Source organism: Rhipicephalus sanguineus, chromosome 6 (assembly GCF_013339695.2).
Source record: "Rhipicephalus sanguineus isolate Rsan-2018 chromosome 6, BIME_Rsan_1.4, whole genome shotgun sequence".
Classification (NCBI taxonomy): Eukaryota; Metazoa; Arthropoda; class Arachnida; order Ixodida; family Ixodidae; genus Rhipicephalus; species Rhipicephalus sanguineus.
Window position 1 is genome coordinate 24,646,975 of NC_051181.1, and position 14,128 is coordinate 24,661,102.

The 14,128-nt window shown below is 46.1% G+C and overlaps 1 protein-coding gene across 7 annotated transcripts in view; it reads left to right on the top strand.

The window, feature by feature from the left end:
* The window catches only part of LOC119395653 (solute carrier family 41 member 3), a 488,970-nt gene that overhangs the window by 352,873 nt on the left and 121,969 nt on the right, over window positions 1–14,128 (top strand). The window contains exon 1 of one of the 7 annotated variants that reach the window (XM_037662637.2): window positions 1,526–1,903. The exons of the other annotated variants lie outside the window; for them this stretch is intronic. The gene's annotated coding sequence lies outside the window, so the exon portion shown is untranslated. Of the gene's footprint in view, window positions 1–1,525; window positions 1,904–14,128 lie in introns of those variants that run through there. 7 annotated transcript variants of the gene reach the window in all.

Here is a 14,128-nt window from a genome sequence, read left to right on the forward strand (position 1 = left end):
CCGGGACAGTGAAGAGAGAGCTTGAGCAAAATGTCACCTAACGTTGCCATTTGAAAGAACGCCTTTCTCGTATCCCATGTGTATGCGTCATTTCTGAAGGCGATTTGACGTCAGCTTTTGAAAAGCCTATCGATACTGATTTCCACCATCACTAACATCTGGACGCCGATTCTGAAATATAGAGTTTTCGTTCCACGTTGATATTCCAACTCATAGTGACCGCGTGGAGTGGCTCACGCAAAAAAAAAAAAAAATGCTTGACAGCAATCTCGTCTCTGTAGCTTAACCGAACAAAGCGCTGTTAATTGCAATAGGCGAGAAAACAATGCACTATTTAGCAAAGTCACAAAACTTTATTTCGTGTGAAGCCGCGGGCCGCGTGTTTGAGACCCCTGGTCTATAGCAACCTGCTTATCTCTTTCTTTTTCTCTTTCTTTTTCATCCAAGCTTCTGTTTTCGTATACGCCTGCAATGACTCCTTTTTCATAAAACTCTTCCGTCAACGAATACTCTAAACAGCATATGCCTATATCAACCGCTGACCAGCTAATACATTGAAACTGCTGTACTGCATTTTGAAACTAAATCTTTCACGGGTCTTGTTGAGTGAATATTCTAGCATTTGTTTACAATGCGCTGAGTGGTTTCCTTGCTTGTCTTGCAGCATCCTGCTAGCTGTTGTGAACATATACTCAGCTATGTTTTTGTCCTCAGGCAGCATGTTAGGGCTTCAAATAGCAAAGCGCCGCCTTAGTTTTATCGTGAAGACTTTCTCGTCAGGTTTATTTTTCGCCGCCCTTGTAAGGTCTCCATGTTTGATTGCGTCCTTTGTATATATTTCGCAATCTCTCTTTCTCCAGCTTTCTTTCGTTTTAGTAAGCAAGTGCAAAGAGTGACGAAATGCAGTATTTCTCGGTTGTAATTAATAACCACCTCCGAATTAGCATAGACGGAATAATTCGTTAAAATTCACACGATCGCTCCCTGCACGTCGTCCGAGATGAAATGAAGCGCGCTCGTCGACCTTTGCACCTGTCGCATCCGCCTGCTCTTCTGCAGGCACAATGCTATCTCCGAGCGCGTATACACGCGGCTCGTTTCAATGCCTGCGGAAATCTCTACACCGCTTATTCATTTGATTGTTTCGATTTTTTTTCTTTTCGCTCCCTTCCGCTCCGCTTCAACCCTGAACTCGGCGCGAGGCGTTTCCTCGTCCTCCTCCGTCGTCCGCTGATATGCCACGCAGCTGGGAGACAGAAACGGGCCATTCCAGTATCTCGGGCGCGTTCGCACGCGTCAGCAGGTCCCGTGCCCGCAAGCGGCGAGGAGAAGCGGCTAACAGCACCACGTCACGTGGGGGTCAAGAGTCCTCCAGTGACGACAGTCCCTCTCGGCGTTCGCCCTTTCCCGGCCGAGTCCTCCCGGTCCAAATATCATTCCCTCCGCGTGTCGTTAAAACGCGCCCGGACCTCAGTGCGCGAGCTCGTGGATTTTATCGAGGACGACAGCAGCCGTTTCGGCAGAGTCCGGTGGTAACGAGCGTCCTCGCATTCTTGACGCCGCTCGTCGCCGCCGTCGTTTCCGCCCTCGTCGCTGTGGCCCGTCGCTGCATGAGGTTGGGCCGGCCCGTTCAGCCCGGCAACGTTCCCATCGGTCTGGCCGAAGCACAGCACGCAGAGCTGGGCGCCGGGCGTGTGGATGCGGCGCCCTTCCCGCTGTGGCGGCGCGCTCGACCCCGCCGACGACCCAAGAGGTAGCTGCCCGGAGCAGCCGTTCACCCGAGAGCCGAACGCTGAGGTCGTCGAGTCGCGGCCTCTTCCTGGACAAGTCCCTGGGCAGCCATCTCTTCTCGAGTAATCGCTCGTCCAATTAGGCAGACCGACCTGCTCGAAGACATATCGAGGTGGGTGTAGTCAACGGTCGTTGCGTCGCTGGAGCCGCGATGTAAGATGGGCGCTGAAAGCGCAAGCGATGGTCTTCGGTTTTGCGCGGTATCATCGAAGGCCCAACCTAGGCCAGACCATTTACAAAGAGATCTCATGGGATACAAATAGCGAGGCACAGCTAACTTGGTGGCATGGCTCAAATGATAAAAGAAAAGTGGTTCGAAACCAGGATGAACCTCTTCCTAAAGACAAAGGTAATATTGGTAAGACAAGTTGGCACACACACCAATTATAATGAAAGAAAGAAGATGGCTTTTAATAGATGGATTATAGAAGATGAATTAAAGAAGATTAATTATAATAAGAAGTATATAAATCGCCAGTGTAAGCCATAATAACGTAGCTGTCGAAGCGTGCGGAAAAGATATGGTGTATTGGGAAAACTACAGAAGAAGTTCAACCCGCGCAGTCGGCGAGGGGACAATATATTTGTGCTCAATCTAAAGATATTTAACGTGGCTTAGAAGAGGCCCTTATGAATATCATGTCGCACGTCACCATAACCAGGGAAACCAGGGACGCTGCCTGCTCGAAGTCACAGGCGGCGACTTCGTGAAGCTGCTGTGGGAGATAAGAGAGATAAGCAATTATGTATCGTATGAGAAAGCCGAAGATGCAAGGAAAGCTCACTGAGGCCGTCCGTAAGGATATCTTTTTTCTCTGTTGTAATTCGCGCTGCATGTTGAAGGCATAAATCTAGTCCAGGAAAGCAGGTAATGCGGTTTTGATTTATTTAAATTCTTAGCAGTAAAACGATTCATCAGTATCACTTGGCTCACGTATGCCCGCGAGATAGCGGACAATACAGGAGACCTACAGAGACTGGCGCACAAGTGGGGCAATGAAGCCACATATCTAGGCCTCAATTTCACCACACAAACAGTGAGAGAGAGAGAGATACTACCCGAATAAAACAAAAACTGAGGACCCGTGTTTGTGGCCCCTAGTTCTGAGCTCTCATATCCCGAAGGGCTCGTTGTGCTTGGCCGTTGACTGTCTTGGTTTTGGTCTGCAATCCATACCTCCCACTGCCTGTTCAAATCTATTGTTCGTAGTTGTCTGGAATTGGTATGCGCCGTTCTGTTTTCGTCATTGTAACGTGCAATCCTGAATACGAGAAATCGGGAATTATGGCTTTTAATGAAGAAAGGTGCGCTGGTGTGATATCAGTACAGAAGCGAGCAAGATCAAGCATTTTAAGCACCTCGCTCTATACACGAATGAAGGAAAAACCCATGCAGGTATCTATTAAGGTTTGATAACAAAACAAAAACGAAAGGCAACGATAAATTTTGTGGTTCAAGTGATTATTCTACGGGGTGAAGGATTTTCAAAAGAGTCATTGTATGAGTGCTAATGTTTGCAAAGGCACTTCTCCGATTAAGGTCGGAGATCTTCTCGAGGCTGAAAGTCAACCAAAGGTGGATGGTACGTTTGGCACTGGGGACTCATGGCAAAAACGCAAGTGAGGCAGTGTCCAGTGTCTTAGCTTGGGATTCACTAGAAGTCAGAGTGGCGCAGAGGAAATTTAGTTCTTGATGAAGTCTCAGGTACATGGATGCAATGCAATGAGTGGCCAAAGTGCTTCGAAAGTACTTGTACCTCAAAGACATGGACATTAAGCGGAGGATAAATCGAAAAAAATTGCCAACTAAGTACAGGGTAATCGCAAGTGCAAACTGACGTCTGCTTTCTTCACAAAAATGGTGGGAAAGGGATCCAGCGAAGGCCATGGAGATTTACAGACAGGGCAAAAAAAAAAAGGAATAATCAGTCAGTGAAATCTGCATGACAACACAAATGTCAGTGCCTTTCTACTTGAGGCCTCAGCTGACTCCGTGAGGACGAAAGCTTATCGCTGCAAATATTCAAAGCAGGATAATGTATGCGTTGTTTGTAGCTGAAGTCTGGAAACGAAAGGCATGTTAAGATACAGTAAGACCTTCAGTGGACGTCCATACCAGAATCGTTGGCATCTCAAGAGAGTGGAAGCGTTAAGGCGGCAGTCGGGATAAGCAAGTGGCGTGTTGGTATAAAAAAGAAAGCAAGAAACCGATTCATGGAATTCAAGTTGTTGCATGCATGGTTACCAAAACGATACACAAATTGAGATTTGAACGGATAAAGAAATGCAGAACAGATGCAAAACGCTAGACTGTGTGGGAAGGCGCGCCAATTGTCATCACCATCGGCCAGCGCCCACGGCACTCGGCTGGCGCGCGGTGTCAAGAGTGCCATGGGCCCGAACAGTGAATTGCTGCTTAGGCCCAGCACTGTAAAGGTCGGGATGTTTTCTGCTCGCTCCCTCCGTGTCATCTCTGAGGGCTGCAACTGGTCACTGGCGTCAAAGCAACTTCCCTAAGCCGCCAACTGCTATGCATGTATAAAAGACCTTATCAGTTCAAGAGGACTATGCCACTCCTTGGCACCACTCCGTTGCGAACGAAAGTACCGGTAGAAATGATTGTCTGCAGCCTTCGATGAAACGCAGTTTTAACTAGCACTCTCAGATGACAATGACCACCTCATTCTCCTAACTCTTTGACTTCAAGCAGCTGCTCTATGAGCCCCAAATCTTCGATGCAATGATGAATGCCGACATGATCAAAAGAGTGCAACGTGATCGCCGCCTTAGTGCCAATGAATACCGCAGTCATTGTCCGCTGGAAACGACAATGATGATGGGCATTTTAACGATGATTTCAACACGTAAAATACGTCGTTGGCTTCTCGCCGGTCTCGCGCCGACGTCTTTGTGGTACCGTTCACTTCTTCGCTAAAGTTCGGGTATTATTCCCGTACCTGGCATCTTGAACATTGTCATGATGAATGAAAACTCGGTACCCTTTTCGCGTTCGATATTCACAGAAACATTTTCTGGCGCGCATTATTAAAAATGAGCGATGAAAACCACTTTATTGCTATCTGATTGTCATTCCCTATTTAACAATAACGCAAGGAAAGCATTTAAAAAGCACAAGACACGTCACCGTCAGGGATAAGGCCAATAATTCGGTGGTATTAAAAATGAGGTGTCTATGCACACGAAAGGTGGCAAACAGGTTTGGTCGCCTACATTATGCGTATTTTTGTTGACGCCTTAATATTGATGTAGGCGATTGCTATAATTTGCGAAAATAGCTAATAAATGCATCCGGTAGGTTGACCGGTTTGTTGTTTTTCACGTTTCATTTTGTAGGCGTTTCCGCGCCGCAGGGGTTGTAAAGAGAAGCCCCTATTAAGCAACAGAAGCAAGGTCAGATGAGCGGGCGATCGGGCAAACTTCAAAAAGAAACAGTAACTTTTGGCCAAGTTGTTACGCGACATTCCACCGCAGTATGATCAGCATTCGCGAAGAAAAAAATAGATGAAAATGCGCAGCGAATATGCAAAGCAGCGCCCGTTCTTTCAGGCTTGGGTAGCGCCATGCTACGTGACAAGCACGCATTTATTCGACGTGTCTAAGGCGTTGCGTCCTTCGGTACTGTCATTATTCGACCAGTTTCTTGAGGCCAGCGATGCAAATGCAAAGTCCCGTTAGTGACGCCACTCGTGGAGGCCCAGGAACCGTTTCCTGGCAAACAGCCTCGCGGGTAGATTCGTGTGCGCTCGCTGACCAGCATACGTGCAGCGGTCACGTGCCATAGGCGTGGCCATGCACGTCGATTGCGCAGCGTCGCGTTACTGAACGTCACAGAACGTCACAGAACGAAATGTTCGTTGTCACGTCCATTGGCGCCACACAGACCGATGAATGTACTGTGTGTTTCCTGTTTATACAACCGTTGCGTATTACGTGGTATATGGCATAGGCCCGCTGCAGGTTTCTAGAACGTGCTTCGAGAGAAACAGCCGGGACGTGGACCGTGGCGAAATGAGCGGCAGTGGATGTCGGCATCGGTTTCCCAGTGCGTCAGCATTTTTGACGGCCGCACAGTGCAAGGAAGCGCCGTCATCCCTGATTTTTGCATGTCTTAATCAGTTTAATTGAGCCCTCCTTCATGCACACATATCGAGCTTCGAATTAAATTCCGATAAGCAACTACCCTAATGTATGCTGTTTCATGCATGTACTTAGGATTGCGGCTATTAACACGAACAGCTACACCAGTTCTTACGATATCGATACCTTAACTCTGAACACGAAGGACACCGCGTGATGCCAGGTTGAACTTGGATATCCTTTCGCTTACAGCTGCGTGTCCTACATATGCAGCAGTTACAAGCTCGACACGTGTCGCACTGTGTTCCTTTCTGACACACAGCGATCACCGTCGTCGAGTGGTCTTCGGCGTCAGGCCACCTATATACCCACTTTCACGCTCACAAAAAAGCAAGAAAGAAATGAACCGCCACCACTCAGGAATCGAACCCGCCCCCTTTCGGCAATGCCACAGTGTCACCTGGAGCTATTAGGCGATTTGTGCAACAAATGAATTCACGCACATACTCGGGGAATGTACACGTCTGTGCCCATATTTCGGAGGCCACAGCAGGCAATAGTTCAGGGGACGATAACGGTGCTGTTCGCCATCGCAGAAAAGTTGTTTGCACTGCAGTCCATGGCCGATCGCTCTTCGTGAGTTCGGGCCATGTTACGATAACAAGTATTCTTCTCTGTCGCAACAGTGAAACCCCTCTTCTAAAAAACTACATCAATTTTTATTACCTCTGCTGTACCCTCTGCATCGTTACTGCGAGGAACATTACGTGTCGAGAATTTTTTTAGGCATTATGGACCCCCCAATTTTCCTAGTGTATTTCTCTTAGCCGACCTCGCGGTTTTCTGCTTCCGCGCGAGAACTTCTGATGTCGTGACGTCGTTACACACACACACCTTCGGAAAAGCGACAAATAAAACTGACTCGCGCAGAAGGCCCTCTGGAGTCTCGGCTCGCCTGCGCCCTCTGATCCACTTCGCGAGGAGCCGCACCCCGCCAATCGTTTCCGTGGTGCAGCAGTGGCTTCTCCTGAAGCGCGCCGTTCCTTAAAATGGAACGGGACACGATTTTCTGCGCCCTTCCTGCTGACGGTGCCGCCCTAGTGCAAATGTGCGGCTGCGAAGCAACGGCGCAGCAGGCGCCGTTTGAACCTCACTTTCACGCAGCTGCAACGTGGGGCGCGTTTGCACCTCAGGAACCAATGATATGAGCGGTTCGCGACCTTTCAAACCTGCGTTGAAGGTCGTGCACTTGAAGCAGACCTGCAACCGGTCGGCCCCTGCGCTTGAGCTGCACGACTTCTGAACTTCGTGCGCCGCCGTAATACTGTTCAGAACGGTGCTCGCAAATCAAACGGACCCATATTAGATTATCGATTGTGCCACCGATGCTTGCTAGAAATTCAGGGTTTAAATGCCTCTGAACTAGGGGTGTGCGAATATCAAATTTTTCGAATACGAATCGAATACGAATATCCACCTTCGAATATCGAATCGAATATCGAATATCAAAGGAAAAATGCCTCCACAGTAACAATATTTTATTTACCATGTAGCTATTTGAAGAAAAAAAAAACATCAACAGCCTGACTGGCAACATAACATACGCTGCTATAGCACAATGCACATCAAAACACAAGCAAATATCACGGCACAATGAAAGTAATGACTAGATGTTATCATGAAGAAATACGAGTTGCTCCACATGATCACGCAGCAGGCGCTCCCTTCTAACAGAGATACCCCCCCCCCCCCTGCCACTGAAAAGGTACGCTCGCTTGGAACAGAAGTGGCTGGTATAGGGAGTTACATGGGGCAAAGCTTTGCCACACTGGGGTATATGAAGGTGCCTACAGTCCGCCACCAGTCACGTGGGTCACTGTCTTTCTTCAGAAGTGGTCCCGCATAGTGAACGAGTGGTAGTGCGGCACGTTACGGCCGCATAATATTGAAAATGCACGGTTACATGATCGCCAACAGCACTGCACGTCGGAGATGCACCAGCAATAAATCATACGTATTGGGGCGCTCGTCGCAGGCAGATATCGTGCCTCCGTGTACTTACGATGTTTATCGCTCCTCTCGGCAACGTTTTTAGCTATACGAACGCAGCAGAAATGTGGAAGACGAGTTATTTTATGCATGATAATCGAATCGCATATTCTAATTTTTCGAATATTCGGAGTTATCGAATATTCGAAACTTTTCGAATATACGTTTTTCGAATCGAATACGAATATTTCGAATGTAATATTCGACGAATATTCGAAACTTTCGAATATTCGCACACCCCTACTCTGAACACATGAAAATTTGACCATGTCGCATGACCACACCACCGACACACGGCTTTGCACTGAAAGTAGTAAAACCAGTGTTGCCTCGCTTTCTCATTTGGGCAATGAAAGCGGTGATGAAGCAAAATGTGGCAAGAAAAAAAAAACGTGCATACTAGAGCAACCTTTCCGCTTATATTTCTGAGAAATGTAAGTGTTACACGCTGCAGAAAACGAAACTTGTTCGTCGGCTATGCAGTTCTTCTTGAAACACCATCATTTGTGTCCAGTTTTTATTTCTTCACTTGTTAGGGCATATGCGAAGACAAGTTCAGCATACTTGCGTAACCGATCGCTTCTGGCACTGTTCCCAATTAGAATATGCGTATATGAATAAACAAATACGAATTCATTTAATGCGGTTGTAACTGCCACCTTGCACAAAGCAAATTATGTTCTTCTCCAGAACGGCTTTTTGTTTTTGCCAGATAAATCTGGCACGGAGCCACCAGCGAGAATTAGCCTTGGTTAGCAGCGGTAACAAGAGACGACTGCGCCTTCCAGCTAACACAACTAATACCAACTAAAAGGTTGACGACGCCGCAAGCGAAAGATGTAGAAGAGCTTTGGCGTTTAAAAATGCGAGAGATAAAAACAATCTTAACGCGCCAGCCATATAAAGTGCACTTCTGTACGAAACAAACCTGAAAAGATGAACTAAGAAACTAGGAGGTTAAGATAAATACGTGACAAAGGTAGTTTTCTTATGGAAGCATGGCTCCGTAAAAAAACAAAAAAGCAGAAGAAAGTGTTCCAAGGCCTCCTCACATAAGCACGAAGGTGTGACGACGCTGTTGCGCCCCTGCTCTATGAAGAGGTTTACTTTGTGTCATCGACGAATCTCTGTTTATTCGGCTGTTTTTCACTTCTGCGAACCTTGTCTAGTAAATTCTATTGTGTTTGCAATAGGCTGTTTTTCGTAAATAGAGAGTCTACCGCTGAGGCTGCTGCTAAAGGATTCAGCATGAGCACGTCGCACTGTAAGATCTCGTTTCGAAGGCAATGTCCTCTTTTTTGGGATGTGGGTATATCTTTCTGCCACTTTTTGACGATTTTCTGAAAGATGATGCAATTCGAGGCTATCTGGTGCTCGAAAGAAAACTAGAGGGACTTCGAGCTGAAGCTTCGCAAAAGTAGATGCACGAAATGAGCGTATTGCAATGTACGATACAGCACAAATACGAAAATAACGACTGTCACAAGTCCGTAATGAGATTCCTTCGTGTTAGTCCAATTGCGCGCGCCTTAAACTTCGAGAAGAAGTGCGCCTTTATTCAATGTAAAATATCGTTCGGTCCTGGATCCTGGTTGATACGGGATCCCCTGCCACTATTGTGCATGAAGAACTCTATCATAAGTTTTTTGCAAGAACTTGCCCTTTGCAGCTTTTCGATTCCTCCAAGCGAAGGATAAGATTTCGAGGATCTTTTGTCGTTTCAGCTGCGTTCAAGACAGAACTGCTCGCATTCTTCCGTATTCTGCACTGAGCTTACACGCCGCTGCAGCACTACAGGTGAATATTGTAGGTAGATCGCTTCAGTGTCAAAGTTCAGAGTACAAACACCTCTTCCAAAAGTCGTAAGAAAAAAACATTTGGCTAGGATGATCTAGCAGACGCTTCACCAGAAATTTTTTTTCGGAAGGGCGTTCCGCCCAGTGCGTGTGCTCAGTTAGCTGTTGTTTTATCGAATAAAGCTTGATGCAAGTTAGCGCTCTTTCTGTCCGAGTTTCTTCTTCCTCTTCTGCGCTGTTCCTTCATAACGATATGTCGCAATCAGGGGGGCTCACCTGCCCCCCCCCCCGAAAATTTTCAATTTTGCTTGCGTATATATACACGCATACATACATATATGCGCACGCACGAACATACCTAAAGTATGATTGACCCTCCCCCCCTCCCCCAAAAAACACTTCTGGCTACGCCCCTGGCTGCAATACCAATACGCTGCTGTAGGGAACTCAACAGTTTCGGACGTCGGAGAAAGGCAAGGTCTTTTGGAGGAGAGTCTCTATTATCCCGAATTACTACCATAAATGTATAACGCACATATGACACGCAAAGCGCCCATGAAGAGCCTTTATCTCTTCCATGTTAACCGCTGTTTAATCGCTTGTTAATAAAGGGACCCTAAAGAGATAAACGATTTTTTTTTTCATGTTAGTAAATTACCCTTTCACAACCAGCGCGCTTGCCGTGAGTAGACGCGCAAAAAGAAAATGTTGGTGGCGACGCTCCAGTCGCCGTGAAGTCATAGATTTTTAAGGCGTCTACTAAGGCCTACGTACTTCATAATCGGTAAAAATTAAGTGCATTGTGCTCTGTGGGGGGCCATGAACTGAACATACTAAGTTTCAGGATATTTCGTTTAGCCAATGACGCGAAAATACGAAAAATACTCTTTGAAATCCGTGACGTTACGCACGGAGATTTAAGCGAAATTTAATAATTAAACTTTTGCCTCGATTTTCTTCTCTATTAATGATGCCGAAATTAACGGTATTAGAGTTGTCAGATTAAAATTTAGCAATCTAAACTAATTCATTGTTTTCCTTTAATGTTTACTGGGGACAGGCATCTCTGGAACACCTCACTTAGGCCAACAAGGTGTCGGTTGTGATGAAACATCAAGTGGAGAAAGCTCCATACGTACCTAAGTCAGCGAGAAAAAAAGAGGGAATATGTATTTGAGTGATTGTACAAACATTATTTCGGGAAGACGATGAGAAATTCAACAAACGTCCAGTCGCTACATCGCCTCTGTTGGGCTAACCATGTAGTGTTCTTTATGCGTCGTTTTTACGTTATTCCTTGGCCAGAACTGCTTCTCGGACTGCATCACTGCCAGGCGATGTGCATGTGAAGGTACGACGAACTTTCACTTGCGGAGTACGTGCCTTTGTCATTCGCCACTGCCCTAAGGCGGGAAAAAGGCCTGTCGTCGCATATAACGCCTTGGTTAAGAGGAATTGTGGCCGGTATGCATGAGGGAACATAGTTGCCGAGCAAAACAATATACCAAATGTGGTTAGGGCTAGAAAAACATGCACGCTTGGAGCGTGCTGATCGTAGTTCATGTACGTCAAAAGTATGGGAAAATGGTATTAGCCTCGTCCGCCGCGGTGAATGCGATGCTCGGCTGTTTTCCTGAAAGGCACCAATTCGATCGCTGTCGCTGCACTCGCACTTCGATGTACGCGTCAGTACGCATTAAAGAACCTCGAGTGGTCTACATCACGCGGAGCCGTACACTACGGCGAATTATATCATGGCTTTGGCACGCAAAACCACAGAAATATTTACTGATTAGGCGTTTTGACATGTCCATATCTAGAAATCATAAATTAGACAACAGTATCCGTGCTGTACTTTAGCTGTCGTAGCTGAGTTGTCTTTTAAGGTCGTAGCACTTTAGGGGCCCGGTCATGCGTCCATCCACCGTCTCATGTCGCTCGACACGCAGTGGTCAATAGCGGCCTAAAACAAAGCTAACAATCCTCAAAACCAAAACAAACTAACAAGATTTAAGACAATACAAACTACGGTAAAACCAAGAATTAATCGCAATAATCTACCTAAAATAATTAAAAACGCTTCTGAAACATGCGGCTCATAGCCGCGCCGCGCAAGAGAGGGTGCCACCACCTCGGCAAGCGCGCGATTGACGAGGTGGTGGCAAGCGCCAAGGGAATCGCTAGGTTCCCCCGCTTCCTCCGCAGGTTTCATGTCAGTGCAGCTGCAGTAACTACACCAAGGCCTACACAAGAGCGACATCAGCGCAGGATTTCTTTCTTTCTTTCTTTCTTTCTTTCTTTCTTTCTTTCTTTCTTTCTTTCTTTCTTTCTTTCTTTCTTTTCCTCTACACTTTATGGTCGCTTCTAAAAATATTCTACGCAAGAACTGCTCCGAGAAAGTGCTGTCTTCGTTGTGTATATAAAGCAAGTAACCTATGCTATCATAAATAATTCCTGGGGATTTACATGCGGAAACCATAGTATGATTATGAGGCACGCCGAAATGGAAGGCTCTGGAAATTTCGGCCAGCCTTTGTTCCTTAACGCGCACTGACATCGCACAATACACGGGCCTCTAGCATGACCTATGGTATAAATAAATTGATGCACAATAATTGTTCAAGTCTTGTCAAAAAGAGGAAATAAGCAACCTTTTTTTTTTGTCTTCGCTTTAGTGTACGGTATTTGTCACGTTATCATGAACGAACTGCATACTTCGTTAAAAGAATGAATACGTAATTACTTCATTTTACAAGCAATTCTAAACGTGCCCTTCCTTTTTCTACAAGAAAAACTGAAAGTGAAATTCCTTCCCTCGTCCGGTTTTAATGGTTATTGTAAAGGTCACTCGAAATACACTCGTACACAGGATATACAACTCTCAAAAGTCATGAGTCGAAGACAAGCAGAGAGAATTCATCTTTGTTGAAACAGCGCTCACGAGACGACGACGGAGTAAAAGAAGGCACAGGACAGGCGCTGACTCGCAACTAAAGTTTATTAGGAAAGACACGCATATATATAGGTGATGTGCAACAACAAAACAACAACTAAAAACACCAAAAGTGAAAAAGACCCAAACAAGTCTCAGGCAAGTAAAAGCAAAAAAAGCAGGTATCATACTCTGCAGGTGCGGCAAAGGTACGAAAATTCTGCGTCACTCAGCGAAATCGACGGCATGCTAACACACTTAACTCCTTTTTTTCTAATGTGGAAGGCCTCGATCACTTCCCTTGCTACCTGCTCTTTATGATGCGATAAAATCATTGTGTCGCTGAAGAAGGATGCGCAGCCGCATTCGTGGCAATGAGCGGCGAGAGAAAATGGCTTTGTTTCTGTCAATGATCGTTCGTGTTCACGAAGACGAACGTTAACGCATCTTCCGCTTTGGTCAATGTAAGTTTTTCCGCATGATAATGGTATTTGGTATACTATGGCCTCCTTGCAATCTGTATAGTGGTAGGTGTGGTTAATTGCACAGTTGCCAGGAACACTTTCCCTGTCGTTCCTCTGCTTATCAATGCTTTGCTGTACCTTTGCACAAATGGACACCAGCTTATGAGGAGATGAGAAAACTACGTGAACGCCATAGCTTTTGGCCACGTTTTTTAAACCGTGTGTCACTCGGTGAGTGTACGGTATCACCGTGTACTTTTTTGCTCTGGCGGTCCGCTCATTATTTCCAGGCTGCGATCCATTTGTTTTTAGGTGTTTGCGCATCTTCTCGCACGCTTGCGCAATTACGTGTTCCGGAAAACCCGCTTGCCTAAGTCTAACTACCTGTTCATCAAAGCTTAGTTGCAATCTATCCTGGCAGGACTTCTGCAATGCAGCACGGACACAAGAAAAGGCTATACCGTGCTTTATTATTTTTGAATGATTTCATGTGAAGTTCAGAAGTGGCTTCATTGAACGAGGATGGTGGCGCCAACAAACCTCAGTGGGTAAAAATTCTAACTGCAGGTCTAGGAACTGGAGGGCTCCGTCCTTCATCATCTCAACCGTGAAGTTCAAGCCACTGCCGTTCTCGCGGAATACCTTCAAGATATTTACTGAATATCGACAATAATCACCAGCTTCGAAAAGCACTAAAGAATCATCATCATATCGGAAAATATGTTTTGCCATTCCATCCAAAGCTTGTGCCAACTTCCTGTCCACAAAGCTCAAAAATATTTCACAAAGAATGGGCGCCACTCTATAACCAATACAAATTCCTTTCTTTTGAATGTAGAGATCTTCTTCATGTTTAACAAATGTGGATTTCAGGTAGAATGATGCTAACTCTAGAAAGGATTCCAGAGGAACTTCACAGCTACTGAAAAAGGCGTGTCCATCGTTGAAATCACATACGCACATTTTCACACGTCTCATTAATTCCTCATGCGGTATTG